General features: G+C 45.8%; 1 long non-coding RNA gene across 1 annotated transcript; it reads left to right on the top strand.

Moving 5' to 3' along the window:
• The first annotated feature begins 1867 nt into the window (after nucleotides 1-1867).
• Nucleotides 1868-4844, top strand: LOC127332235 (uncharacterized). The gene is made up of 5 exons (XR_011756766.1): nucleotides 1868-2169; nucleotides 2260-2498; nucleotides 2592-2685; nucleotides 3183-3267; nucleotides 4592-4844. It is a non-coding gene; the product is annotated as an uncharacterized lncRNA (long non-coding RNA).
• The last annotated feature ends 1156 nt before the right edge of the window (nucleotides 4845-6000 follow it).

Raw genomic sequence — 6000 nt, 5'->3', positions numbered from 1 at the left:
ATACAATGATCTCATGAGCTGCCTTACATGATTGAGATTCATATGAGTTTTGTATCACTATTCATCTATGTGTTACTCTAGTAATGTTATTAAAGTACTTTATTCCTCCTGCACGGTGTAAAGGTGACAGTGTGTGCATCGTGTAGTACTTGGCGTAGGTTATGATTGTAATCTCTTGTAGATTATGAAGTTAATTATTGCTATGATAGTATTGATGTGATCTATGCCTCCTTCATAGTGTGATGGTGACAGTGTGCATGCTATGTTAGTACTTGGTGTAATTGCAATGATCTGTCATGCACTCTAAGGTTATTTAAATATGAATATCGAATATTGTGGAGCTTGTTAACTCCGGCATTGAGGGTTCGTGTAATCCTACACAATTTGTGGTGTTCATCATCCAACAAGAGAGTGTAGAGTATAGCATTTATCTATTCTGTTATGTGATCAATGTTGAGAGTGTCCACTAGTGAAAGTATAATCCCTAGGCCTTGTTCCCAAATACTGCAATCACTGCTTGTTTACTGTTCTACTGCATTTGTACTGCCTGCAATATTTCCACCATCAACCACACGCTAGTTGTAGCATCAAGCTATTTTCGGGTGCCATTACTACTGCTCATATTCATTCATACCACCTGTATTTCACTATCTCTTCGCCGAACTAGTGCACCTATACATCTGACAAGTGTATTAGGTGTGTTGGGGACACAAGAGACTTCTTGCTTTGTGGTTGCAGGGTTGCATGAGAGGGATATCTTTGACCTCTTCCTCCCTGAGTTCGATAAACCTTGGGTGATCCACTTAAGGGAAACTTGCTGCTGTTCTACAAACCTCTGCTCTTGGAGGCCCAACACTGTCTACAAGAATAGAAGCACCCGTAGACATCAGGTGGTTTGCGGGTACATTCAAACATACTCATTGGCATTGTTGTCCTGGCTATTTACTTGGCCAGACTGCGAAGAGGAGTACTACGAAGAAGAGGAGTATGACGCTGAAGACGCGAACTAGGACGCTCTGCCAGTCAGTCGCATGTAGGGTAAAGGCCTGACTTGGGTTGCACCGCTCTTGGATTCAAGTTGTTTCCACTGCTGTTTGTTGAACTACGGACCTGATGGCCGATGATGTAAGACTTCCGTAATACTTTAAATTCGGTACTGTAATGGATGATTTAATCTGGTATCAGTTCGGTTATGTATTCATGATGGAATGATCTTGGGATCATGAAATTGGTTACATAACAGAAGTCTTAGACTGGTGTAGCGACCCAGGATAATACCCCTATTAGATTTGTTTGTGTTTTTCCTTTGTGCATCATCATGACATCATGCATCATATCATCCACAAGATTTTATCAAATAAAAGTTATTTTAAATAAAATCTATTTGTGTTTTCCCTCTCATATGTTTTTATTAATAAACCCCCTTTATCTTTTCTTTTCAACAAACCCTAAACTCCAAAACTATGTAACAAATAAAATTATTTCAACTATTTTCAAAACTCAAATAATGTTGTTCTGGCCTAGTTTTGTTTCAAGTTGGTTTTCAAAGCAGATTTGAAAATTAAAGATAAAGAAAAACTCTAAACCTACCCTGGGCTCTCTCTTCCCTCTAGCCCATCTATCATCTCCCCGGAGGCCCACCTTCCCCCCTCTCTCTGGCCCTTTACCTTTTCCATCTGGCCCAACTCACCTTCTCTCCACCGAACCGGTACGGGACCATCCACGGTGTCGTCTTCCTTCACGGCGTGAGCACGCCATGTGCGTGAGCACGTGGTCCTCCCCGCACCACCACCTGCTCTCTCCTTTTCCCTCCCTTAAATCCCCTTCGAGCCGAAGCAAACCCTAGCCCTCTTCCATCCACGCCGCCGCCACCTACCTTCTTCCACTCTTTCTCCTTTCTCCTTTCTGTGAGCAAACGAAGGAGAAAAAGGCCTCACTGCCACCATCCTCTTCACCATGGCGCCGCCGCTCCAGGCTGCCCCTCGACGAGCCGAGGGCACCAGAAGATCCGCGTCGTTGTCCTCTCCATCTCTATGCGAGGAATCGAGATGGGGCTCAGTAATTCGTGCGCTGTGTCGCCGATTCTCCACGCTGGCCGCCGTGCTTCTTCTTCAATTCTGGCCGCTCTCGTCCTCCTCCGGCCAAACCAAGCCCACCTCCGCACTCCTGGTAACATGGCGCACATCCTGGACCCCTCCTTCTTCCCCTTTCCTTCCTGGTTCTCGCTGCCGGTGTTGACCGTCATTTTTTTGCCCGCAGATGCCGCCGTCGGCGATACTCCGGCGAGCTTCCGGTGCCAACACCACCACGTCCTGGTTCCTTGCGACAAGGCGCAGCCCCGACGACGTCTCGCCCGTCCCAGTTAGGCCGCTCCTGTCGTTCCCGTGGTCGACATGGTCTTGGCTGCCATGGACGTTCCTGATCCAGATCCCCGTCCTAGATGGTTTCAAAACCAAGCGTGTCCTCTCCTTGCCATGATCCAAGCCAACAGCTCGGTGGTAACATCCCTACTCCATCGTCTGTGAGATCCCAAGATCAAATCCTATGCCTGCGAATTGAAGGCATCCTTTTTGTTTTGTGTTCGTTTCCAGATGGGCCTGTCCCAGATCTCCCCTGTGCAGCCCATTGCCCGCGCATCCAGAAACTTCCCGCCGTCTACGCGGTTCCGGCCCAGAAATATCGCAGGTTCAGCCCAGTTCGTCTCAGCCCTTTTTTCTGTTTTCTGGAAAATTGCAGAATGTGTTCAAATCTTGCATAATTCATATCTTTTAAACCGTAAATCAAAACACAACATTTTATATATGAAAATTGATCAGAAAAACATAAGGAACATGAATATGACATCCATACATCTGTTAGCATCTCGCATCATGACGCATCGTGGTAGTTTTGCATATTCACCTCACATATATACGGAGTATTTCGGATTTCCAACTAGGGATTTCCCCGCTCCGTTTAATATTGAAGTAGAGCACCCCTACCATGTCTTACCATGCTAATCAACACTTAAATTTGCCGATAGAAAATGGAACTCCAACTCTAATTTGATTGTCCGGGGTTCCGACTCCGATTAAATTGGATAAGTTGCATCGCCGCATCATATTTGCCATGTCATGCATATCATCTTGATCATGCTGGTTCTTCTTCCGTAGTAGTAAGACTTGCACCCGTTGTTTGTCCAGCATTTGCTTCTTCCCAGATAGGATCGCGAAGTGGTGATGTGAGATACGACAGGATCCCCGGATGTCCCTCGGCAAGCTTTAACAGGCAAGCATTTCCCCTATACTCCTGCCCCTGCAGAAGTTGCTCACCTATTTTATTTTGCCTTCTCCCTCATGCTATCCTTAAGTTGCGTTCTTGTCACGTGTCCTTTCCACTTGTTACCTCAAGCAGCCCATATTGCCACCACCAACCACCAACCTCCTACAGCTATTGTTTTGGTTATCGAGTCTGCCTTGCGAGTCGTAGCGCATGCTAGTGCTGTTTATATCTTGTTACCATTATGTTTATCTCATCGGGTTATATGTTGGGGAATCATGACACATGCTACATGTTTATATCTGTTGAGGGAATCATGGTTACTTGTTAATAGTTGTTAAGCGGAGACATCGGTGGGTCAGTTGCTCGTTTTATGGCGGCTCACTTGTGTTTCTTTAAAGCTTAGGACCCGAGTTGTTCCGAGACTGAGCGCTCTAACCACACGTGGGTATGTTTCTGGGTCTCCCCTCGACCACTGCCGGAAACTACAGCTTTGTCCAGCGACCACAACTAGTTTGCAATGTTTTACCATTTGTTGTTTGCGTGCATGCCAGCCCGTTACTTCTTTACTTTGGGAAGCCCCTGGGTGCCTTGTATCCCTTGTTTCTGGTATGCACGTATAGGTCGTGGAGCCTCTGCGAAGTGGTTTATCGCCCCAGTGTGTGTGTTTAAACCACCTAGCACGTTGACACACATAGCTAAGTCCGCTTCGGAGATACGGCCGGACTTCGATACGGGTTCAACTTAGTTAGGTGGCTTCCTGGACATTGTTGTCGTGAAGGAGAGTGCGAGTCGTGAAATTCACCTGTCGCAAGTGGGTTGATCGTGCGTGTGGGTACATTTGGGCAACCCCTGCAGGGTGTAAAATCTTATCGATAAGCCGCGTCCGCGGTTATGGACGACTTGGAGCTGTATGACTCGATCATAGACAACTTACACCTGCTGTTTCAATCATAATAACTTGCATAGTAAGTTAGCACAACTCTAATAATAAATGGTTAAAACTTGACAACCGTGTGAGTGCCTTTGTAAGTACTTCTTGGCGAAGGGGAACACCTCGGCTGTGTTATGTTTGCAGAGTATAGAACTGTTATTTACGCTCTCTCACCTTCTCTGATAGACGACTGTTGTAGAGTGTCTCTATAGGTTTTTAGTGCTTGCGCGCTGCCGCTTAACCCCACCATATTGCCTATGACGTTCCTCTTGCGTCCTCTAAGTCCCCTGCGTGCCTCAAGTACAAAGGACGACTGGTTGACGAATGCTTATACGTCTTGAAGTCTTGTTAAGTACGAACCCGTACTTATTGCTACTTCTACGGGATATAACCGGGCAGGTATGAAGACCGGTACGATGAAGGCGACGTTAGCAAGGTTACCCTTCCGGCTTGGCCTGGGCAGGGTTATGGACGCCACTGGTTATCTTCAGGACTCTTAGTCTAAATTTGTATCTTATCTGTACTCGGATGTATTTGATCTTCTGTATGATTTGGATCTTTGTATGTATCTATTTGTATCTTGACTCGTTGGAGTCGTTGTTGTAATATATCTGTATCTTGTGGGCTCTATTGTAATCCTGTTGTAATGTTACCTCTCGTGATTGATTCCACCCGCATCGCGTGCATGCTTCGGCGTGTACGAGGCGCTTGGTGGTGCGTCTCCTAAAATCGATATCGTGCGGATTTCGGCGGATTCGCTGGGAATCCTCATGGTACCGGTTTTGGGGCGTCACAAGTTGGTATCAGAGCATCAGGTTGACGATACCCCACTAGTCCAGCCTTTAGGATAACCTTGCCAACGGTCGTTGAGTTTAGAGTGTCCAAACTATTTTCTAAAATTGGTTGGATAGTTCTGATTAGCTCTGATTTTTCTCCTTACCCATATTCTTGCTCATCTTATCTCGCAAGTTTTGGGTCTTCTCTCTTATCCGAGTTTCTCTGAGTCTTAGGTTCCGACGTGGTTTGGACGATCTTTGCCTTCATCCTATTAGGTCCGATCTTCGGAGGATCTCAACTCAAGCGCATCATCATCAACGGAGCAACAATTCTTGTTAGTGGTGTCGAGAAGATCAACACTTCGCCAGAAGAAGGTTCCACCTCGAAGTCGGGTGATTGTCAACATGGTACAAGAAGATCCGATAGTTTAACCAACTTCCCCTTAGGTTGACGTGGAACCACGGGGCGAGGTTCCTTGTTAGTGGTGTCGATTGTAGCGACCCAGGATAATACCCCTATTAGATTTGTTTGTGTTTTTCCTTTGTGCATCATCATGACATCATGCATCATATCATCCACAAGATTTTATCAAATAAAAGTTATTTTAAATAAAATCTATTTGTGTTTTCCCTCTCATATGTTTTTATTAATAAACCCCCTTTATCTTTTCTTTTCAACAAACCCTAAACTCCAAAACTATGTAACAAATAAAATTATTTCAACTATTTTCAAAACTCAAATAATGTTGTTCTGGCCTAGTTTTGTTTCAAGTTGGTTTTCAAAGCAGATTTGAAAATTAAAAAGATAAAGCAAAACTCTAAACCTACCCTGGGCTCTCTCTTCCCTCTAGCCCATCTATCCTCTCCCCGGAGGCCCACCTTCCCCTCTCTCTCTGGCCCTTTACCTTTTCCATCTGGCCCAACTCACCTTCTCTCCACCGAACCAGTACGGGACCATCCACAGTGTCGTCTTCCTTCACGGCGTGAGCATGCCATGTGCGTGAGCGCGTGGTCCTCCCCGCACCACCACCT

The sequence above is a fragment of the Lolium perenne genome, chromosome 4, assembly GCF_019359855.2.
Source record: "Lolium perenne isolate Kyuss_39 chromosome 4, Kyuss_2.0, whole genome shotgun sequence".
NCBI lineage: Eukaryota > Viridiplantae > Streptophyta > Magnoliopsida > Poales > Poaceae > Lolium > Lolium perenne.
The sequence above is the reverse complement of the archived record's forward strand: the minus strand, read 5'-3'. Positions and strand labels throughout refer to the sequence as shown.